The sequence below is a fragment of the Patagioenas fasciata genome, chromosome 9, assembly GCF_037038585.1.
Source record: "Patagioenas fasciata isolate bPatFas1 chromosome 9, bPatFas1.hap1, whole genome shotgun sequence".
Lineage (NCBI taxonomy): Eukaryota > Metazoa > Chordata > Aves > Columbiformes > Columbidae > Patagioenas > Patagioenas fasciata.
In genome coordinates, this window is record NC_092528.1 from 16,734,387 (window position 1) to 16,759,397 (window position 25,011).

At 36.6% G+C, this 25,011-nt stretch overlaps 1 long non-coding RNA gene across 4 annotated transcripts in view; it reads left to right on the forward strand.

The window, feature by feature from the left end:
- LOC139828638 (uncharacterized) overlaps positions 1–25,011 on the forward strand; it is a 173,042-nt gene that overhangs the window by 141,504 nt on the left and 6,527 nt on the right. For all 4 annotated transcript variants that reach the window (XR_011740504.1, XR_011740505.1, XR_011740506.1 and 1 more), the window contains exon 2: positions 24,693–24,861. This is a non-coding gene — a long non-coding RNA (uncharacterized lncRNA). The remainder of the gene's footprint in view (positions 1–24,692; positions 24,862–25,011) is intronic.

Sequence of the window (25,011 nt, forward strand, 5' to 3'; positions counted from 1 at the left end):
TATATGTTAGATATGATAGGACTGGAAAATTTGTTTCAGGAGAAGTTTTGATTGAGATGGAGATGTCAGTGCAATTTAAAAAATATTGTCTTGCAAATCTATCAGAGCAATTAACAGATCTGTCTGAGTCTTTTTGCCCAGGGCTGATAATGACTGAGTTATGTCAGTAGCCAGCAAAATACTGGCATCTAACTGTGGCGCTGAAATTCGAAGCATTTGCAGCGAATGGCAGGTGCTTTCAGAGACTACTCAGATCTTCTGGTAACCAAAGCCCACTCTGCAGGTGCTTGTCTGCCTCCGGTGACTGTAGAAGAGGATGAGGATGGTTGTGCTTAAGATGAGTGTAATATCTGATTCTTCTGTGCTCTTCCCAGGTGTTTGCTGTGCTACAAAGAGCAAAGCATGGAATATGCAAGGGCTTTCATTGCATTTGGAAGTTATGGAAAGAAAACCCAGGCTAACTTCAAAATATAAATGAAAAAGACTGTCAGTTTGTAAACATTCTTCTTTGAGAAATCGTAGTTTTCTTTGCTTATGTCAGAAATGAATAGAATAAGGCTGGTGTGTGTGTTTTGTTTTTTTTTTTTTTTTAATTTATTTTTGTTTTTTTAAAACCAAACAAACACCCCTCCCCCCCTCTCCCCCAAGCACTTTAACGTTATTTAGGCTTCTCTGGAAGGCTTGTCAATATTCTGAAGATGTGTGGGCTTAGTAGTCATAGCATGGATCTGATTACTGGCTTGTCTAGCCAAAAATGGTACTCAATTTATCTTGTTCTAGATGTCATACTGATAATTTTTGCTTCATTCACTCTCACATCTACCTATCACATACCTGATATTTTTAACCTCATTGTAAATGCACATCTCACTGTTCATGTAAATTTGTTCACTTTCTCATTCCTCTATCAATTCTCTGTAGGAATTAAATGAGCAAGATGATGCTCTGAAGAATCCAGGATGAGAAGAGTTAGACTGTAAAATGTAGGTTCTAAGTATATTGGGAACAAATAAAATCCTAATTACTATTTTGCTGTCAAACATGATAAAACAGTAGCAGTATATAAGGCAATGTATAGAAGATAAACATTTGTAATTTGGAGAGGGGGTTGCACGTGGTGTGTAATTTTATATTCTTAGCATGTGACGGTAAAGAAGTTCATCCAAGTGAGGTGAATTACTGGTTCATGATACTTAATTGTAGCCGATGAGGTTCAGTTCTTTTCATGTTAGCAGATGCAGATAAAAGATATCCAAGGGATTTAGAAAGTCACCAACGGCGTACTCTGGAACTCAATGTTCATGGTGGTGGTCGTGGTTTTTTCAGGTATGGGATTTTTGTTTGTTTGTCTTTTGTTTGTGTTTGTTGTTCTTGTTTTGTTCATTTTTGTTTTGGTTTTAAATGATGTGTCCAGGCAGGTTTTGAACATCTGCAGAGAAGGAAATTCCACAACCTCCCTGGGCAGCCTGTTCCAGTGTTCTGATACCCTTACTGAGAAGTTTCTTCTCATATTTAAGTGGAACCTCCTGTGTTCTAGTTTGCACCCATTGCTCCTCATCCTATCAGTAGTTGTCACCGAGAAGAACCTGGCTCCATTCTCCTGACACATACCCTTTACACATTTATAAACAATACCTATGATATTTATTTATTTCTCTATTTATGAAGAACGAGAAGAATAGACTAGCAGAAACATTCACTTAAATTGAGCCAATCTATCCAGAGAAAAATAACTAAATGATTCGTGTTATGAAACTTTACTAATTACAATAAAAGCTTCATGATAACTCTTTTGCTGAATGTAACCGATCGGTGGCAGTGTTCCCAGCTCACGTATGAATGCAGCCTGTGGAAACTAATTGAGTTGTTTTGGACTTGCTAGAGCCTAAATGCTGTCATGTTTGTTTAGGAGAAGAGCAAAAGCTCTTTTAGTTTTTGCAAATTGTGGTACGTTTTATACCACAAACAAGACGATGAGGTAGGGTTTTCACGTTCTTCACAGTAGTGAAGAATATCAGCACTTCAGTGAACATCAAGCTGACTTGATTTTAGCTTCAGATAATTCAGGAAGGTCAAATTGTATTACTGTTTAAAATTTCTAATTGCTGTTTGATGTTTAATGACTAAATGAATAATGGCAAAATGTGGTTAATTAAAAAAATATCCTATTAAACTTGTGGCAGAGAATGCAATCCAAGTGATATTAGTTCTACTCTTAAACATTTTTGTGATTAAAGCACGCAGTTTGTTTGTAGATAAACAAGTATTCATAGTAAGGAAAACTTTCTGTAAGTTATTCTGCAAACAAAATCCAACCCCATGGTTAGACACTTGTAAATGGACTGAAAATCATGTTTATGCAAAGAAAACAGCGCAAAGACTACACTCCATTGGCCTCTTGCTTAACCTTTTTGCATACTGGGGGCCACAAGCCATGAACTGACCCTTTGAATAGAAGGCTAATTTAATTTATTCTCAAGAAGTCAAAATGTAAATTAAAGACTAAATTCTGTTCCCAGTTAGAGCAATAAATGTAATGCTGGTAACGAGCCATGACCAAAATCATATATTAAAAAAAGTACATCATGGAACACAATAGTGATATCACCTGTCTGTCTCCTTGGGAAGAGGATGGATGACCTTATAGCCCATGAAAGATGGGAAGAAATGTGTTCCATGTAATTTGTTATACATTGAACTTTCCTATGAAAATCTAAAAAACGTTAGAAAAAGTGTGTTGATCAAAGGCACTGCAAAGTGAGCATAAGAAAAAGCAAGAACTAAGGCGTTAAGTTTGAGTGGGTCATTTAAAAACACCAAGCAGACAAAAAAACCCAAACAAAACAAAAACCAACCAACCAAACAAAAATCCCCTCTAGCCTCCAAAATTTGCTCCACAAGAGCAAAAGTTGGTGAAAATGCCTTTTTGGGGACTAAGAACGTAGTCATTTAAATCAGCGTGAACATTTATACATATTCTGAAACAACATTCTAAACGAGCTACCGGTTTTTCTAGTATGAAATTTGAAAATGTAATCTTTCTAGTTTTCAAACTGATCAATATGAATGGGGCAATCTATCTCTTGCCTTTGTATTCCAAAGTAAATCCTAATCAAGTTTTCATTTAAATTAAACCAACCAAACAAAAAACTTGCCTGAAGATAAAAAGTAAAGCACCTTTGTTAAACATCTTGTACATCACTGCACTGGAGTGATTTTGTTAGGGAATTAATTCTGTTTCTGCCAAATGATTCAATCAGCTAAGTGGATATTTTGTATTACCATGGAAATGAAATCGTAAAATGCAATTGTCAGGTTTAAAATGTCTAATGCACAATATGATGTTTTTTTCTTCTTTCATTCACTTTTGCATTTCTTGATAATTAATTTCCTGATTAAAATCTGAGTGATGATCTTGATTTGTATTCAAGGAAGGATGCTAACATAAATAGCAGCGTCACAGAGGTGAAATAGATCATTGTTTCAAGTTGTACAAAGTTAGCTTTTTTTTTTTTATTTCATTATTCCGAGAAAATCTGGATCATTTATTTTACTCTGTGTTTGTCATGACTCAAAGACAGAATGCTAATTTTGCTGGGCTGCAAATATTTTGTATTAAGAGCAGGAACACCAACTACCTGCTTTCAGGGTTGTAATTACTGATAATAGGGGAAAAAAAAAAAAAAAAGAAGTATTTAGATTTTAATATTAAATCATCCCCCACATCCAAAGTTTCTGGCTTTCTCTAACTTCTTTGCTTAGTGATTGCAATGAAATTTGCAATTTTGACTACTTGTCTATAAGGAAAGAAATGTCTACTGGGTACTTGATGCTTCTAGATGAGGACATTCATTTATTGTCTCCAGGTTTCACTGTTGGCATTCATTATCTGCATTTAGATCTGCCTCTAAAATGAGGCAATTCCTGTTTTCATTCTCTATCTACTACTTCATATAAAAAGTAGTTACTGTAGCTCCACTATGGTCTCTCTTATCTGACATACCATTTATATAGCTTTTCATTTAGTGGTTGCAGTGGCTGGCTTCTGTCTATGATTCAGTTAAATTTCATACTTGGGACTGCATTCTCTACTTTTGTTTTTCTGTCTCTTAAGAAATGCTTCATAATTCCTTATTCCTCTCATTTTGTAACCACAAAAAGCTAAATACAAGGCTGGGGGAAGTAAACAAATTAAATCCATTTTTCATTGAGTTGAGTATAGATTTGACTGTTGAGTCTCCAGCATCCTTGTTTTATCCTCTTGAGCTTGTATTTTTCTAGGCATTTGGAGCTGGTAAAGGCTCCTGAGAATGTAGCTCTGGAATGCAGAGCAGGAGGAGGGACGTCAGGTCCTCCTGCCCTGTCCTACAGATGATCACACTCCTCAACAAAGATGGTCTGTATTCTGTCATAGTCTCTTTAGCTTTAAAGCTCCCACAGGTTAAAATACATAATGGCATGAAACAAAAGAGACATGAGCAATTGCTTGCTACTCCTATAAACAATGGAAAAGACCTTTTTTCTCAAGTTGTACCCTGGAAAAAACTGTGAAATAAAACTATCTTGGCATCAGAAAGGGGATAGTAATCCCAACTCTCCCAAGAGGCTATTCAGGGTATAGCGAGGCTTTATGTGATAGTGTTCAAATAGTGATTTGTGATTGTATTCTCCCCACAACAGAACGAAGGGAATGACAAGATAGATGTGGTTTTACACTTTTGCAATTACAATTGTCTCTAACATCTGATAAAATATTTTGAGGCTATGGGGAATGAAATGAATTTATGGGCTGTATAACAGGATTTTTCTTCTTGTAGAATTGAACTATACCCTACAGTCATGCAATTTACCTGTCATAGGCCTATGCTACTTTCATTCCTTAAGCTTATATTTCCTGGAATTGCTTTTACAATGTATGTTTTACTGGAAGTGTGTCATTCACTGAGCCTTCACTTTTCAACATAACACTTAACATTTAAAAACAAAGATCAAAAAAATGAAAACAAATCCAACCACCCCAACCTCAAAAAAACCCCCAAAACTGAAACAAACCCCAAAACCTCAAAAACCAATAACATCCCCCCAAACCACCACAATAAAAAACCAAACCAAGGCCAAAACACCCATCCAAACAACAACAAAAAACCAACCCCCCAAAAACCCAAACAAAACACAAAACCATCAAACAAACAAACTCCACAAATGTGCTAAGAGGAGAAGCCAAATGGGTGTTGAGAAATAAGGGCATGACAGCAGTCACCTTTTACAAAATAGTCAGGCTTTCTCATGTACTTTAGTTTTTCTTTTTTAAAAAAAAGGTCACGGAAATGAAATTCTTTTGACTGTGTGTTCATAATGGAACTTAGATCTTTAAGCCAGTTGCATCTGAACATCACTTAGTAGCTTTTGTGGTTTATTTAACACATTAGTGGTGTGTTGTTCTCAGTAGTTTGTGGCACTTTTGAGATCTTTCTTGATCTTGAGCAGCTATCTGGTGGGCTGAGGGAGAGAGAGGATAATGGATTCTAGTGGGGTAAAACTGGAGGCTCCTCGCTGGCTAAATCACAGCTGCGAAGTTGAGGAGAGTGTTTCCAGGTTCAGTTCTTAATGTAAATCAGTGTGATTGGTGGTGTTTGCACAACTGCAAATTTCTGTGTATCAGCTTGCTTTGCAAAAAGCCTAGTGTAATATTTGGTAGTATAATTCATTTGAGTTTCCTTTAGTTTCAGGCAATCTTTCATTTGGCTAGTAATTGCATAAAAAAGAGGTAACTCTTCATAGCTATCTTGGCTAAAATGTAAATACTGGTAATATATACCCCAGCCTCCCCCACCTCTGCTGACCTAGAGATCTGTAGAAAAATTCTGAATTAACTTCTGTCAACTCGTGGCTCTGAATTGCTTTTGGCTTACAGGCAAGTCTGTAGCCTTCCCCCTCCACAAGCCATGTTTGAAGTGTACCAGGATCACTGGTGTACTGCATTGAAAAGAACTCTTTTATGAGAAAAGCTAGTTAGAGGGCATAATAGCAATATCACGCAGTTTCATACGTCTAAATAAGGATTGACATTATTTTCATCTGACTGGTCGATTGCAAAAGCATTTGGTAAACATGCACTTATTTGACTTTTATTTAAACCCTTCTAAAGATAGCCTGCTTTAACAGTGTTTGCTGTTGCAAAGAGACTGATAGTGTGGCCTTCGTATGACCTTGTGGTATAATAAGCTGTACATTATAGTATTGCTACTTAATTAGTTAATGATACCTTGATCAAGTTAGATAAATGGATTGGAACAATGCTGGATTCAATTAATTTTCATTTTCAGCTAATTGGTATTGCTACTAATGCCTATAATTCAAGATGTGTTTTTGTGTTTTGAGATCTTATTCGTTTCTACTTAAAATAGGAAAGCTGCATCTTTCCAGACTCAAATGCATTTATTATACTGAGTGTAATTACATTTAAACTTGTTAATTGATTACACTGAGTATGTATTTTTTTTTACGTGCAATGCTTGTGTAGTCTGTATCCTGCTAGTACGTGCAGGCAAAATTTACATGAGCCTTGTGGGCCTGACAGTGCTGGTGTCCTGCATTGGCTTCATCCGTGAGATCCAGGGAGCTCAAAGGGAATGGACTTGAGTGGATGGGGAGAAAGGATCTGGTTATTTTTGGGTTGGGCTGGTGCTCTGTCTGGCTTCTGGATGTTTACTGGAACACAAGAAATCTGGGAAAATGTCATTCCTTTTTGTCTTATCTCTATGCCTGGTATTAATCATGGTTTACAAAGCCCCAATAAGGTGCTATGACTCTAGAACCTTGAATCCTGCTGAAGAGTCCAGATAAGAATTCACTGTTCCTATTTACTTCCATAAAGATAGAAGTTGTGTGCCATTCTGTTAGAGATGGGTGGAGAAACCTAATTCCACTTCATAGAGAATTTCAATGTGTCAAAATCTGGTTTCTTTTTCGTCTGCAATGAGAACTGAGCACTTTGAAATAATGTTGGCTTGGCAAGGTGTCTCTGACAAACATCAGGACAAGAAGTGGTGGAGCTTAGGTGCCAGTGTCTTCGGGCTGGCACAGAGTTGGAGCCAGAGAGTCTTTGGTCTGCAACAGAACTCAGGATGTGAGGAATTTGTCACTAAAAGTTAATCCAAGTCCTGCACTGCTCATCGCGTTGCTGCTGGAGCACTGGAGAGCAGAGAGCTGGGCCAGCCCAGGCTCTGCTGTAACTGCCAGAACCCCCATCGGGCTTCAACACTGTCCTGCCAGGCAGGTTCCACTGGAGTTCTGCCCTAGGTGTCTTTAAGATATCGTTAAAATCATGAACTTACTTTAGGGAAATGTTTTATTTTCGATGTAGGCATGTTATTCTTTGAGAAATTTTAAAATACAGTATTCTGTCAGACGGGGAAAACTGAAAATTACATCAATGAAATGTCAACCTGCTGTACAGCTTACTGTGCGAATTACAGTCATTTTCTTGCTTATAAATGCAAAAATAGCAAATTTAAGCTACAAGTGATTTCTTTGAGGTGGTGTTTGGTCTGATGAGTGGTCATAGTCTCTCAAAAAATCAACCTTCTCTGCCAGTAAAGGCTTTATTCAGATTTTTTCATGTGATTGCTTCCAGACAATGACAAAAAGTGAGTGGGAGGAACTTGCAAGAAAAGACCAATTTGTACCGTCTGTTCCAGAAAAGTTAGCTAAGGTGGCACCATAAAGGGGAAAGCCAAACACATCTGAAATAGTGATTAGAGGCTGGTTTACATTTGTGTTAAAATCATTATTCTTTTTATTCTAGTTCTGGAAGTAATGAATATTTCATATCATTAAAGAAGTTACATTTCTACTAGATTTTTGCATTGTCTAAATACCTGACACGGCAGTTTAGCTACGTCTATTGTGCAACTTATGTGGAGAACTATAGCGGGCTTTTAAAAATATTTTTATTTATAACAATGAAGGATTGCTAGTTCCTGGTAATATCAATTGGTACAGTGCTTGAACAATACTAATTTTATGTTGATACTCAGTGATACTTCAACTTAAGATCTTGGAGTGCCAGAATGCTCCAAAGTGTCCAAATGGTTTATTATTAAGTTTGTAAAATAAGTTTAAAACTGTAATTCAGTCTTTCTGATGCTATGGACTTTTGCAAATTTTAAAGACTGTTGGGTCTGTTACAGTTAAGGTGGGGATTGTGTGGTTTGTATTTGCTGCTGCCTTCCAGGGTGTTTGCAGTAGTTTTCGGGAATGCTGTCACAAATCATGCCTGAACTGTGACCCTGGTCTCAGTTCTTGAGGTGCATGGTCTGTGCTCTTTTCAGAGCACATTCATTACAATTGTGTAAACTATTTCAGTATATCTTCAAAAATCTTCAGTGTGGAAAGATTAGGTTGTACAGCAAAGTTCAGTTAACCAAGTCTGATAACCGTAGTATGGTTTCAGCTGGTTTGGCACCATGGTTTCAGCTGTAGTATGTGGTTTCAGCTGTTTTGGCACCATGTAGAACATTAAAATATACAAATAATAGAAATCTATGGCTGTATTTCATGTTTAGTAAACCTCTGGTCTGTATTAAAGGTAATGTGAAATATTTGGGCATTGGACTCATTATTCCAACCCTCTTCAAACAAATTTTTGTGGAAATGACAGAATGAGTTCTAATACATAAAGTCCTAATTTCTGTTGAAGAAAAAGACTCTCTAGATTCATATGCGAGGAATTAATTTCTACGTGTTGAACAGATGCCAGTGTTGTGATTATTGAAGTTGGTCTATTAGTTGTTCTTCCTCTTTGCATATGTTAATACTTAACATTAATTACAGCTTTCATTCCAAAGGCAACTTTTCGTTGTCACGAATCTATATTTAATTTGTAAATTTAGAAATGGTAAAACATTGTCTGGGCCAGACTCCAGGCAAATATGGGTAATATACACTCTATTTTAAGTGCCAATTGATATTTTTTTTTTACCCTGATGAAAAGCAATTTTCCCTTGTTTTACTTTTGCTGAAGACATAATTTGACTAAATGTTAATGTGTTTGAATCTCCTTTGTGTCACATCAATTTAATTTTAATGGTTCTTGTGAAACAACCCATGAAGTTGGATGCCCTAGTGGCTCTGAGATAATTTGAACTCGTCATCATGGAGTACCTGAACTTGCTCCGCCTAGGGACCCCCTTCCTTTCCTGAATGAACGCAACAGGACTGGGGGCTGCATGAGAAATCCTGCCATGGTCCTGTTATTTGAGCACAGCTGGAGAGTCGTGAGGAAAAAAGTGTCATGTGAAGCACATCTGCCTGACTCAGTGTTTTGGACCAGTGCACAGAAGTTCATAGACACGATGTTGTGCCAGTGCAGAACACTGCTCGGAAATATCTTGAACAGATATTACCGAAGGGCTTATTACTATTTTCCATGTGGCTGCACCTAGATAATTTACACCTCTCGCTGTATTTGCAAAGAATGTCAGAATTATGACAGGGCCTGTCAAGCAATTGACAGTCAGCATTTTTTCTTTCAAAGAAATGCATGTTCTGGTAAAACCTGAAGCAAAAAGTCACTGATGACAAGTGCTTTACATTTTAATAATAATAAAGGTCTGATATAGCAACAAAACTTCTGTTTACAATTCGTCTTAGAATTTTGATCTTGTCTGCTTTGAGTGATGAGTAGAAACTGTAATGGAGAAGATAATTCTATTAAAACAAACGAACAAAACACCACCAAAAAACAGATATTGATTGGAGGTATTGACTCAGCGTGCCTTTTTTTTTTTTTTTCTTTTGCAACTCAGTCATGAATGTGTTTCATATGTAGAGAACTCGGTTGAAAATGTGAATCAGCTGGTGCATTCTATGTGGTTTTGCAGGCTGGTGAAGTGATTGGGAATGCTTGCAGACATCAGTGTGACCCCACCACTGGGTACAGTGTTCCTGCAGCTGTGCTCTGCAGGCTTTTTGTGGAAACTCAGTCCCCAGAAACCTAGATGTTATCAAGAGTTGATGGCAACTGGGTAACTTCTGAAGCTGGGACTGAACACTGAAGACAAATATACAGACCTAGAAAGGTTTATAAAACCATCTATAGTTAGTCTCCAGCTGGGAAGCAGTAGTGGTTTCCACAGTGTGTCACCTCTGTGATGACTTAGACAAATCCGATCTCTTTTGCATGTGAACAGGTACAAAAGGGTTCTATGGTCACTCTGGCTGTGGGAAGAGCAGCAATAAGTCTATAATTTATTCGTTTTTCTCTCTGTAGCTTTTGACATTATCCTATGAAGTTTAGTTAGGTTGTACTTAAGAGCCAAATAAATCTCTCATACTTGTAATATCATTAATTGAAAAGGACAAAGAACCTAACAGTATGCATACTATCTTTTTTTTTTTTTTTTTTTTTCCTCATGTTATTGTCTGGAATTTTTTTCCTGTACTAATTGAAGCATTTCAGTGTATTGATAGGAAAAAAAATTGAATAATTCATTATTTTTGCAGTCCTTGCTGTGTGTATTTTGAGACTAAAATGAATAGAGACTCTATGGCTTGAATATTAGAAGTTCTTGAAGGTAGAAGACTCCACAGACTCACACTTATATTTACTTTTATTTTGCTTCCCAAATACTTAATTGCCTTAGTTGAGTCTTTAGATATGCTGCCTACTTTACAGCACCCAACCATGCCAACTATAGTCTTATTATAATGCATGATGTGTTGCTCTAATTAAAATAAACCTTAACATTCTGAATTGTCATTTTTTCCTTCCATACTTGGCAATTAAAAAAATCCTTGTCAGGAATGCAAGGCATTCTCTTCACAATCTCATTAAATAAGCAAAGTAGGTCACTCAGCATATCTCTATGAAGCTAATATAAGAACTATGCTGTCATTGTATTTTAAGGCTGCATGGCTCAGCCCTTGTTTCCTACAAGCAATGACCTTATATCAAAACTGTCATTTCAAGGTTTTGACAAAATCTGACATGTTGTAACTGTAACATATCAGGAAGCAAAGGGATGGGCTGGGGAGAATAAATTGCTTGATAGGCCAGTAACAAACTGAAATGTGAACTGAGATGAAGATATATTTGTCAGTCAGCAGTGCAGGTTTAAAAAAACCAAACCAAAACAACAAACAAACCCCCACAACACACAAAGAAAAACATTTTTTGTAGATGCTTCCTTTTTTATGAGCAAATAAGATTAGAGTGCTGCTTTTGCTCTTAGTCTGCAAGAGAGGAATAAAGAAAAAGAAAAAACCCACAACTAGTAATGCATTAATTACAAAAACAGTCATAAAAATAATCATTCTGGTTCTCAGAAGGAATATTTGCATCTAGATGAGCTTTACTGCCATGGACAAAAAAGAATGTTTAGCAATTAAGCAAAACCTAATGTTATGGATGTGTCTAATTCTCTTTCAACTGTAAGAATTTCACCATGTAGAGCCGCTTTATCTTTGATGTTAGAGATTTCAATTATGATATAAACTTCTGAAAGATATGAATAGCAAAAAGTACCTGGAATTAAAAATGTCTAATTAATTGTACAGCAAATTCTGCTAATTACTATACAAAATCTAGAGAGAGTGGTAGGCCGTAAACAAAAGATAGTTTAAAATTCAATCAGTCTAATGTAAAAAGAAACTCTGACTGGTTATGAACTGGGTCCGTACTAGTTTGTGAGATGGTGATCATGAGTTTTCTGAATCAAAAGTCTTCTAAGCAGAGTTAGTTCCAGTTCCAGCTGGTAGTTATATTGACTACATTGAAGATTATGCCAATAATGTCTCATTTTGCATAAAAATGGAGAGCAGTAGCATACTGGGAAGTGTAGATCTGCTATGTGAAGGGTTTTGGCCTTACTGTTCACCTGGAAGGGTTTTGGTCAAGAGATGGTGATAATGTGAGTACAAAGCATAGGAGAGCGTGAAGCATCCATGGGATGCAGCAGCTCCCTGATCAGGGGTGCTGTGCAGGGAACACCAAGGTGATACATGGTGCTACTTGAAGGTGTGGGGAGGTCTGTTGTATGTAATGTGGCTTCCAGAGATCTTTATGTTTTTGAGGTCATAAAAGCGTATTGGACCTGAGAATTTTATGCCCCCACCCTCCTTCTGGAAAATTGAGACCTTAATTTTGTCCATAGACTTGTGAACTGATCTGAAGTTTGATGCCACCCATTGAGTGTACTGTCCTGGACTGGAAGACAATAGTGGGCTTCCCTTGAGGTCATACCTACGTAGCTCTGTCCCTTCATCCATTCCACCCTCCTACCTCTTCCCAGGGCTAATCCTCTGGTGGCCCTACCTGAAAATAGTAAATCCGTTAGTTGAGTTGTCTGTGTGCTTCCTTGTCTCACGTCACAATTTGGTACTTCTAGGCTTGTACCAGACTGAAGCTTCTCAGTATTGCCTGGAGGAATGAAAGTGAGAGAGGCATAGGTCACAGGTTGTTAAGTGATGGCATGATGCCTCGACTTCCTGCAGCAATATGCTACTTTAAAGAAAAATATAAAATAGTTGATTTTTTTTTTTGTTTGCATACTGCCAAAATAAATGATCCTGTAGTGAAGTTCATGAGACAATTGCTCCTTACATATGTTTCATATGAGTTGGTTAATTTGACTTATCATTATGATGTTCTTCCTTTGATGGGAAGCTATGGGGAATAATGTCTGACCATAGAAGTTTATTAGCCATAATTTAGATAATCCTCATGTCAGTTGTATTTTTGCTAAAATTTGTCTATAGTTCAATGAAGTGATAACAACCCTATTTTCTCAAAGTTGAGTGGTGTTTATAGTATTTCAGCTGAAAAAAAACCCAAACTTGTAAAATGGCAAATTAATCATATATACAACTGTAATAATCATATTCACAGGAACAGCCTGCAGCTGCAATGTGACCTTTGTAGAACACAATTACTGGTATGTTTTGCAGGATTTTTTTTTTTTCCCCCCAGAATTCTGATCTTGTTCTAAGCAGACAGATACAACCTAGTAGGGAAATATCAGACAGACATTAATAATGTTAGATTAATCATCTGTTTAGGTTTTAACTGTAGAAAAGGAGGGGAATAAAGGACATACACTTTTAAAAAAAGCTTTGTCAGAGAGCTATTATACTATAAGCAAAGATATCTCTCTACAATTCTTTAAAGAACAGGGGAGATGAGATTTATAAATCTGACATAGTCAAAGTTAGTACTCTTGATATAATGTAGGTGTCCCTGTTTGAATATAATATTTACAGAGAGACCCTGAATATAAATGACTTTGTTTAACCTTGAAAATAGACAGATTTTATTGAATGCTTCAAGTAGTATATATAAAGAAGATATAACTAATCTACAAAAAACTGATATCTAAAGTAGGACAAAACTCTATTGCTTGATGTGATGAGTAGCTTAAAGGTAGTGAAGGAGGGTATCTACAGCTGTAAGCCTGCTTTTGTTCCAAGGAGCTGTCTATACTGTGTCATGCATATATATCTATGGGGAGGGGATCTAAAATATATGTCTCTATCTTAAGACCATTTCTACATAAATGAATACTTACTCTAGGAGACCACTTTACTTTTCTTAAAATAAATAAAATAGTGCAATCCAGTCAAGTGAGTTAAGTGAGTTTGAATTGCTTCCTCCTTGCAACTCCACAGCTAACTATGAATAGATTTTCAACCCTTCTGTCTCCAAAACAAATTACTACAGAAGAATACATTTAACCAGCCAGTTATAAGAACAGGTCATGTTTGAGTTCAGTTTTCTGGACAGAGGTACTTGAGATGTAGGCTTCCCCCCCACCCCATCCTGTAATGCTACTTTGTGCTTCATAATATTTTTCAAGGATTCAAAAAGTCGAGGGTTTTAAATGTCCAAGAGTAAAATCCTGAAAAAAAAAAAGTTACATACAGTAAATAAAGTTCTGGTGTATAGGACAAAGAAAATTTAATGGTGTTAAAGCTGTATGTAAGATATTATGCAATACAAATATTAACAGATTATTACATAAGTATTAAGAATTATTTTACAGTTTGGATTACTCTTAAATTATGTAATACTTCTATTAAATCACCCACTTGATAATTAAAGTGAATTCTGTGCAAAATGTATTTGTAGGATAATGTTTATTGTTAAAATCAATCTGTTATGTGAGTACATTCAAAACACTAAGTCTTACAGAATGTTACTTTAAAACTCTACACAGATCAGACTTCTTCTCTTCAGACTGTTATACCTTTTCTTATTTGATAATAGCATTTAATAAGACCTGATTCTGATCTTACTTACAAAAGTTTAGATAATTTGATTACAGAGAAGTTACTCTAAGGAAAGCTGAAGTAAACAAAACAAAACTCAGGGCTACAGACTTGAGCAGTATACAGAAAGTATCAGGTCCTCAGCTGTTCTCAGTCTGGCTTATGCTGGATAAAATGTTGGGAGATATGTAAAATTTCCTGCCCTCCTTAATAGTGGCTGAGGTGGACTCCTCTTGCATGGGAACTACACCTTTTAAGGTGATCCTTAGTGATCCTCTTCGGTACTATCTGTTACCACTGTTGAAGAATGTGTACATCAGGTTTTTTTAATAATGAAATACTATTATGCAGTTAATGACAGAGGTATAACTCAGCATCATACCCATGGATGTAGCTGGGACATACAGGTATGCTGCGGCAGGTAAGCATTTTGGGCACTGAATAGTCTGATTCAATAGATGAAAGATGTTCCAAAGTGTACACTTTGACTTTGCCTGGGATGGAAGCTAGATGATAATAAAACAAACAGGTTTTGTCTGGATTTCGTCTTTAACCTCATTATGAAAATAAAAAATAGATTAGCTATTAAAACAGTATATGGGGCAAACACCAAGAAATCTGGTTCATACGCATAGAACATCTGTTTCAAGAGCTGCAAACTGAGACTTTTGCAAAATTTCACAATGGACAGCATGATGCAATTTCTAAATGGATTCTGTAGGGTCCTTTTCCAGCAGCTCTAATAAATATTTCTACTGTTATTGTTTATCCTGTTTAATAACCCCAAGTCACAGCTCTTTTTGTCTGAAATCTAATTTAGACTGTTTAGACTCTTCCAGTGGAAGACTTGCGCTGAGGCATCTCTAGAGAGATCTATTTCCTGCACATACTGCCTCAGCTCTTGAACTGTTTGTCTGGCCAAGGTAATTGTAATCTAACCTGCACAGATAAAAGAGTGCTTTTCTTAGACAAGTTGGTGGGGTTTTTTTGGGTTTCTTTTTTTTTTTGTTTGTTTGTTTGTTTTTTGTTTTGTTTTGTTTTTTGTTGGTATGCGTGAGTGTTTTGTTGGTTGGTTTTGCTGTGTTTTTGTTTGTTTTTGTTTTAAATCCTTCTTTCTCTCTAAGTAGTCTTATCCTGCAGCTTGTAATCTCTTCTGCAATATTTCTTTTTAATTGAGAGTTAAGAATTTCTTATGACAATAATTATTCAGGGGCAACCTCTGACCTGATGTTCAACCTGGTAAACGAAGGGTTTTTTTTTTTCCCCTGAATCAGAGAGTTTTCAGACTCTTCTTGTTTCTAAGAGGTGTTACTTCCCAAGATTAGTTTAGATCCCTGGTACAGCTGTAGAAGAGCAAATTTGCTTAGAGATGGGATGCTTCTTCAAGGAGATCTCGGGGAAAAATAGATGATGACATCACATCACTATTACTAGACTACAAATGATGCAATAGACGTCTTAAGGCTGACTGGATTACACTTGTAAAGTCATTGTGGAAAGAGTAAGAAAATAACATCACAGTTCTAGGTCTGTGGGTACAACACACAGTTCTTGGATGATTGTACCACTGAGGCCAGTGTTAACCACCTGATGAATGTGGTTTGTGGGAAGAGAGCGGCACCTGTGGAAAGTGGGGCAGAAGCAATGGGGGTGGGACCCCACAGCCTTGACTTGCTGTCCCCTCTCTTAGCCTCTGTGCAAAGGGAAGCAGAAGGGAATGACCATGGGCAAAGCTGAAGTGTAGCGAGGTAACCTGAACGCCCAACATGCAAACTGGTGTGGCTGAGGCATCTGTTCTGTTCTTCTATCCCAGTGACAGGGAGAGCAACTTTTAGGAGAAGCCTTGAGTGAACAGTTGGATCTGGTGTCACCTTGGTCTGCTGGGTTGCCTGTGGGGCTGGCAGTGTCACATCAATGACACGTCAGACTTTGCTGCTGCTGAAATGCAGCTGCCCACAGCGGTCACTTGTGGACTTGCACCAGCCCTGTTTTTTGCCTGGTGTTAGAGAGTCTCACACAGAGAGAAATTTACGGAGCACGTTCTGTAAAGTGAAGTTCATTGGAGAAGGAAATAACCTTAAGATGTCTTAGGAAGCTGGATTCACTGTAGATGCAGAGGGTTGCACTAAGGGTAAGACAAAGAAGATAAAATGGAAATTCCACACTAACAAATACTGATTTCAGTGCAATCTGTATCAGAGAGGCTTAGCACGTTCTTTTTTTTCTTTTTTAAATAAGAATTTCAATGATCAAAAATAAAAATTACCTTAAAGAGGAGAACAGTCTCTTGTAGAAGGTTTTAATAAAAACAAAAATATTTGTTCAGAGTTTTGAAAAATTAGGGAAAACTTCCTTTTGTTTTTAAATTAGGATTTAATAGCTATCTAGCAGTGCATAGTGTGTTTAACAATGAAGCTTCACAAATTGCCACATAGCCTTTTTGTATTTTTATTTAGCTATTCTTCTAAGAAAATCAGTTTAGCTGAGCAACAGTGATAGGATCTCCAGTTATTATCACTTAATCGTTAATTTCTCCTGGAGTCTGTTTAATACAACAGCTGCAGAATGTTTAATAAATCATTAAAATAGCCTGGACTTAACTGAAAAATAAATTATTTAAAACCACAACTGCGACCTATTCCCTCACTACCAACCCCCCAAATCCTTTTCACTTATTAAAGTGTATGAGAGTTAAAACACAATAAAATGATACATATGGGAATCCACAGCTTTTATAAAAATCACAAAAGGAATAAATGCAGATAACTGAATTTCTATATCTAGTCTGCTCATGATCCATCCTTGAAGATACCAGACAGCTGTATTTCATAAAGTACTTACTACCTCCATTGTTTGCAATGTGGTTGTCTGTTTAGAATTAAGATATTCCTGTCCGTGTGTTTGCCATTGCATTTTTTAACCCAAACTTCAGAAAGACCTTCAGCACTATTAGATTTAATAGTTGTTTGGTTGGTGTTTTGCAGCTAAGGGAAAACAGTAAACTTCTCATTTTAAAGAAGGGACACTTAATACTCTCAAACTCTGCAGTAGTATCAGCAGCCTTCCAGATGATGAAGAGCAAACAGACACCTTCATGTCACCCCTAATTCTTTCTGATTCCTGGAGATGAGGGGTTTGGAAATCTGGAATTATAGGGGCTCTTTGGAGGAACTGATATATCTTAAGTTTGCTAAGTGCATAGCAGATACGTTGTGTGGCTTTGTTTCCTCCAACCAAGGGCACCAGTCCAATGCAGTGTACTGAGGCTGCTCACATGCAAAACTTGGCTATCCCAGGGCAGCCTCACGTTTTCGTAGGAGGAGGAGAGGAAGAAAATGTGTCTGACAGCTTCCACCAGACTTTTATATTTAAATACTGGATAGCACAGAGGAAATCTAAACTGCAACTGATATTTTTTTGCTTCCTTGAATGGCTAGAAAACAGCATTTATAGGCATTTTTAGCCATTATTAATCTATGCAATTGTAACCTTTGTAATTTTCTACCTTCAAAGTGTGGAAGACATTGAAATAACAGCCTAAGGAGGTTTGGAAATTGGGACTTAGCATTTAAAGCCTAGTCAGCTTGCATTGCATTGTGTAGTAATTGCTAGTTAATGTAAAAGCAAAACCATTGCAGTGACAAAATCTTAGAGTGGATTTCTCTTTTGATGTGTAAATTAAGACTTTTAGAAAGCACTCCCAATATTAAATAGACCCCCTCATCTGTTCTAGTTTGAAAACACTTTGCTTAATCGCTGGCAGCATATATATACTCTTTTGCTTATGTCGGCCATACTCACTAGTATAATCTTTCATGCAGACCAAAGGAGAAAGTTTTACAGGGGCTGTGAAATGTTTTGAGATCTTCTGCCTTGAACAAGTTATCTATTTGGGACAAAGAAGCAATGACTTTTCAAGTCAAATTCTGCTATATTTTAGTGGTTCAACAATGGCCTTTTTTTCTTTTTCTCCTCCAAAATACAGCAGGAATGGGAGGTGATTGTTTTCACTTTAGAGATTATTTTTTATATAATAGTGAGTAAAGGATATGGGAGACTGTAGTTTAATGTAGTTTTCTGCTTTATGAGGTAAAATGAGCTTCAGTGCTTTTTTCCCTAAAAAAAAGTGCCTTGTATTTTTTAAGATGACTGTTGGGTGACTTGGTGCTGCTGAATTTAAAGCTTTTTACAACAAGATGGAACAATTTGGTGCAAGAATTCTTCCAGCCTGATGAGATGAACAGCAAAACAAACCATTTATATCATAATGTTGATTTTCCCCCTCTCCCTTTCCTAAAGACTCGGAACCTTTATTAGCTTACACAAGAAACGCAGTATAATAGGAGTCGATTGCAAAGTGAAGTCTAGATTCTGCCAGAAGAGTGAATGAGAACGCTTGAAGGAATTCCACTGACTTCTGTTCATTTTTTCTGCTACTCTAATAGGTGAATCTGACATGTTTTTCTCTTCTGTTTTCCGAACAGTTTTTTCAACTAAGTGATGAAATTTCATACAGGATAGGAATTAAGATGCAAGTACTTTGCAATTTTGAACTCCCCATAAATTGACAGGGTTTAAAAGAAAAAGGAGACACCCAGGAGCCTTGACTCCTGTTTTGCTACAGCCCACACTAACAGTGTGTGAAGTCGCTCCTTTTCAATCACTTACCTGACGGACCTGTAATCAGTCTGTCTTACTGATTTTATCTTCCTTATTCCTATAGCAGTAGTTTATATCCTGGTGTCATGTTTGGTCTCAGCAATGCTTGTTTCTCATATTTTTACCCTAAACACAAGGTTTTGTGTTGCCATTCAGGGACTGGAGAGGTAAAAACATTCCTCTGACCAGAGGTGTGCTTGGCCACAAAAACTCAGAGCATGTTTGTTTTGTTTGTTGGGTGGTTTTTTTTGTTTGTTTGTTTGTTTTTGTTTTGTTTGTTTTTCCCCCAAAACAAAGCAGATTGAAAACTCCCCAAATCCCAGAGTCTTTCAATTTAGTAGTCAAGTGTTAGCAGGATGAAAAAAATGGGAGATGAAGGACATGTGGCTCCGTGTTAAAATGCTGCTTCAAAGATGCACCTGCATTTTCGCCCTACTGCACCCATGCTGCTATGTATAATATATCAAATATCCAGAAGTAGTGACGCTATTTTTGGTTTCCAGATCCTATTCTATCCTGTCTGTTAGTTGAACCAATCTGGACTGTCCCTTTTAGCCAGAGCACCTTACTGGAGTTTAATCTGTTTAGTACTGTATTTTTTAGGACAATCTGATGTGAACTGTTAAACTAATATATCATTGGAAAGAGCTGTCACTTTAATGATGTATTAATGTCACATATCTTGAAGGTGAAATACAAGGTAAAAAAAAATGTATTAGGCAAAATATGGTGTTCTCTATGGAATAAGATTTCTGGAGGCAGGTGCATGATAAAGATTTCAAACAAACAGAAACACTCAAAACCAAATCCTCCCAAGCCGCCAAACCAAAACCAGACAGCTCTAATTATTCTGAATTCTTCTTCAGTGCCAGCTAGGCTGATTTTTACCAATTCTGTAGCACTTAAGGAATGCAGCATTACTATGTTTGAGTGTTTTAAGCAAAGTGAGAGAGATTTTATTATAATAGGGTGCTTTTATAAACACAACTTTTTTTTTTTTTTTTTCCTGTTGGCTTTTGGCCAGGTTCACTAGAACAGCAGGGTATGACTGCGCTGACAAACAGCTCAATGTGATTCTGCCTAGTAGTTACATATATTATTTTACTGTAGGAGAGAGTCTTCTCCCTTGAAACCAACATCACCATTATGCAAACTGAGAAGAAACAAAGTGGGTTTTGGAGGTTTCAGTTTCTGCGTCTTTTCTTCCTGAGGGCTCTACAGTCTCTTTACATAACTAACTCACCTGTGAGATATGAGTGCCAAGCCAGAACCACTGGCAGCATTTTTCCAGGGCCCCGCAGAGACCATTATGAGTATGGTGAATGACCACCTCAGACTTTGATATCTCAGGCTTTTAGTTGCTCTTGAATGGGTCATGCCAATGTTTTCTGCTTCTGTTTCCTGCACTGAGGAGGAGAAAATCTGGGTGCCAAATGTACTGGAGTAACATTAGATTGCTTGTTGGTGCTCACTGGGAAATATGCAACTGGCACTAAGGGTTCTGTTCAGCCCTGTGCTGTTGAAGATTTTATTTCATGTCAATTAACAACACATAACTGCACAGTTTGGATTTCTAGAACACTACTAGGCTTTGTGGTTCGAGTGCTGCTCCTCTCACACCATCATTTTTCTTCAGGTGTTTTCTTAAGTGCAGGAAGCAACGATATTTGGAAGGGTGTCTGTGCTTTTTGTGGTGCTTGGTGGTGGTGAGTGTTAAATGGAGAATGCTATTCCTGAGATCTTGAAAGTGTTTTATAAGCTTGGAGAGATGAGTTTGGGTTTGCTTTGTTTTGTATTTTCCTGTGTGTTTATGATAGCAAATGTCAGTGTTTTCATGGATGAAACCCACCTGCTGGGAGGATTGTAGCAGAATCTTGGATATTTTTTGTGTGTTCAGACAAATGTCGCAGCAATTTTGTTTCTGTATGGACTCTAGAGGATCGTGTGCCGCCTTGTTGTGGTTTTTTTCTGTTGACATTGTTTCAACCCTGAGTTGCAGAATATATTGATCTAATAAAATATTGTGGGAATATAAAGTTTGGCTGAACTTAAATTACGAAGAAGGGTTGAGAGAACAAGAACTAGTTATAATGGGATAACTTAAAATTGTTATTGTTTTGTAAACTAAAGAATCCTAACAGTATTCAGTAATGAAGCAAAAAGTTACATACAATTAAAACATTTAGAAAATGAGAATTGTTAATAATGATTTTTACTACGTTACTGCAATGGTCCCCCCTCCTCTTTGGCTCTAGGAAGACTGATAGTTTGTTACTCACAAAGGAACATGAAAAGAAAAAGGAAGCAAGAATATATAATTGTGCTTGTTAGAAGAAATAGTCAGAAACTGATTAGTGTGGGAGGAATTAATTATTAAATCTACCCACGCTCTCTGTTTTTTAATTTTTTGCTATTCAATTATGCATCAGTAAATGTTATCATGCAATCACTGGCAAGATGCTAATTAGTATTTACGAACTGCTGCTTTTTATGTCTGACCTTTTGATAATTTCCCTTTGTGGAGATGGTTTTAGGTATACAGTGATCTTGGAGAACTGGGTCCTTTTTTTTTTTTAGTTCTGAATTTTTGATACACTGTTGCTGTAGCAGTGACTTACAATCCCCTTTATTTTTACTAATAAAAAAAGAAACTCTAATGCACAGAAAAGTGCCCTTGTAAATCACTGAATTAGAACAAAACAATTCTTAAAGTTAGGTAAGGAAATATATGTATATCAGTGACCAGCGAAAAGTACTGTGAAAAGTAGTAAATGGATCTCTTTTAAAATCGAGCTTCTTATCTGGGTGCCTAAATTGGATTTAGATGCCTATGTTTAACCAAAAATTTAGTTTTTAATTATTCATGAACCTTTGAGATCACTAGTGTTATCTTTAGTAGCTAGTAATACCCATCAGTATGAGCTCATCCTGAAAATCACCATTTTTTCCCCTTCTGGAAAAGAAATCTAGTGTTCCCAATTTCCCAAGCATCAATTTTGTAAATGTCCTGAGATGATTAAAGAGGATTGTGGGAATGAGTGGGATCACAGCAAATCAAACTGGTCAAGCACTTGTTCGAATGAAGGCTTCCAAAGTGGAAGAAAAGCAAATTATTGCTTTGATTTCCATCCTGTCCTGCCAACATGGTTTGCACTTCTGCTGGAATAAGTGGTTCTGTGGGTGCAAACGTGCCAGGATCTATTCAAATGGTCTTCATGTGTAACCAAAACAATTTAACCAAGAAGAACTGGAAAGGGGACAATCACATATTTTATGCATATACCAAATTTGTGTGTATCTTAGATTTGTGTAAAGTGTTTGGTTTTAGTATGAAAACACCTTTTCTGGATGATGATGATGATTTATTCCTAATTGAAACACTCCACTGTGCCCCATGTGCACTTGTTCTCTTGAGGAAACAAACTTGTCTGGGTAAGAATTACAGGATCTTAAAGTTGAGTTACCACAATTCATGCCTTTACATTTTGACTTGTATTTTTTGCCTGTGCGATGGAGGATTACTTTCTAGTAGGCTGATTCAAAGCATGTTTAAGTTCTAAAGGATTTTTTTTTTTTTTTTTTTTTTTTTTGGCAAACCTAGGAACAGTTTTGACATCAAAAAAGTCTATTTGATCAAAATGGGTTCTCGCTGGTCACACGGTACAATGTAATGATTTTTCAGACAACATAGTCACCTTGTGTGCTAGGAGTAGCATGGCTCTTTCAGGATGTCGTCCATTCTCAATGGGCAGCTCATAAGTGGAAGAAATAAGCCATGGCTAATGTGGGGTGTAGGGTTTTTTGTGGTTGGTGGTGTGTTTTGTTTGTGTGGGTGTGTTTTTTTTTTTTTTAAATTTTGTTTTGTTTTGGGTTTTTTTGGTGTCTGCGTGTGAGTTTTTATGACTGATCTATACATAGTCTCAAACCATCTGATGCATATGTGCCCTTGTTCCCCTTTTTTCCCCACTTGAACAGTATAAAGTAACTTTGTGGAACTGACTTGAAAAATATCAAATATTCCCTTATGTTAAAGATGTAAAATTAAACTCAAGGACACATTTTTATAATACTATTTATATTTTCTGAAAGTGGTTTTGAAATGTATTGAGTCATAAAGATGCTCTAGCCAGGCAATAGCTTTATTGCTGAAACTGAATGTGGAGAAGAAAATACATGAAATTCTTTTGCCTTTTTGGATTTGCTATAGTTATGTGTTGTGGTTTGTTTGTTTTTTTGGATCACCTCTTCCTTTAAAAATACAGAAGTCTGACAAGAACATGATATATTAGTTTTATCCTGATGTTATTTAACTAAATACAACAACAATTCTTTGAACTGCAGCATAAATAAGGACTCTAATCTTACTTAAAAAGTGTATTCATGGGTATATAAGACATTTTAAATCACCAAGGAATGAATTGGTCTCATGTTGTTTCTGGTAAGAAAGTACCATTTCCATTGCTAGTTATGTTGCACTAATGAATAGTTACTGTTCAGCAAATCAAATGCAGAGGTTCATTATAGCAGCAGTCAAAAGAGCAACATCTTAGAACAGTTATGTTTTCCTAAAAGAAACTTTTCCCTTCTGACTAAATTTGAGTTTATCTTTGGGTTTTCTATTTTTTGCCACCTTAAAGTGTGTGTTTTTCGTATCTTTTATATACTGCCCAAATACAGCTACTCACTTTAATGATAAAAGATGTTTTGGCACTTGTGAGATTAGATTTTTGTGGTTAGTCTAATTTTGTGATTGTAAGCAGGAAAACCATAATCTTCAAAACTTTTTTTTTAAGTTTACCTTCAGGTCAGTCTGCATTGGCTTGAGTTTCTTCTTGTTATAAGAATTTGAATATATAACTACTTTGAGAAAAGTGCTATTGAAAACAAAGCCTTGCGTGCACAGACAAAGCCAAAGTTACTTTTTTATTTAGTTTTCCATCTAAGTAGAATATGACATTTGTATAATTTACAGAGTGTTTAGTCCCTGAAGCAATTGAGGCAGCTTAGCTGGGAGCTGAACTAAGATCCTTAATGAGCAGAGGCTTTAGCTGAAGTCAATACTTCTTACATCTGGAAAAGAACTAAGTCATACTAAGGAGTTCAGGGAAGAGATGTAAGGTGTCCTTTATGAATTTATGCAAGTTCATGCTTTTTCGAACACAACCAAAATGAATTTGTGCTAATGATCTACATTTTGATCTCCAGAAGTTTAGCAACAGCATTGTCTCACTAAATGCTATATATAATAAGTGGAAATCTGTGGTATTAAACTACTTACAAGTGATTTTCCTTCATATTAGGAGAAAAATCTGTTTCAGTAGGAGACATTGTATCCATTGCCATATCTTGATTTCTGCATTCTGTATTTAAAATCTTACCATGGAGTCCATACTTCTTGTAGAGCATTTAATTCTCTTCACCATCATTTATTTGCCTTTTGCAAGCCACCATAGAGTGATCTGCAGGACCTGAGTTATAAAAAAAAGTAGGACAAATGCCTCTCTGCATTCTGGAAGGCAAGTGCTTTTGCATGAAGTTGCTTTTGCCCCCTGAGGTTCATATTTATAGGTTGACTAAACTGCCTCCTTTTGCCTTCAGCCCTACTACCATCCACACAAATCTGAAAGGTATAATAACAAACCAGTCTCACTAGCTAATGTTGATTATGTAATAATAAGTGGTATCACATTGTTGGTAATTTTCCCTGAAATGATAAAATAAGGCGTAAAAGTTATGCATGTTAAGTAATTTTCCAATTCACTTTCCAGATGCTGTGTAATAGTTCTGCTGCTCTGTGATGTTTCATAAAGCTGTAAATCTGAGATGTGCCTGCGCTGATTCACATGGTCTGTAGTCAGTATCTATCAACAAAGAACTGCAAGTTTCACCTTCATCTGGAGGAAACCCAGAGCAATCATAAAGAAATACTTCTCAGAGGTAAGAAAGCTTGATGCTATTTTGTTGTTTTCAATCTCTTCTCTACAGCGATGAATTCTGCTCACTTGGACCTGTGCAGTTGCATGGACTAAAATTTGTTGCAGGAATGCAGTAAAAATAAAGGAGATAAGAAAGCAACTCTTGTGAGTT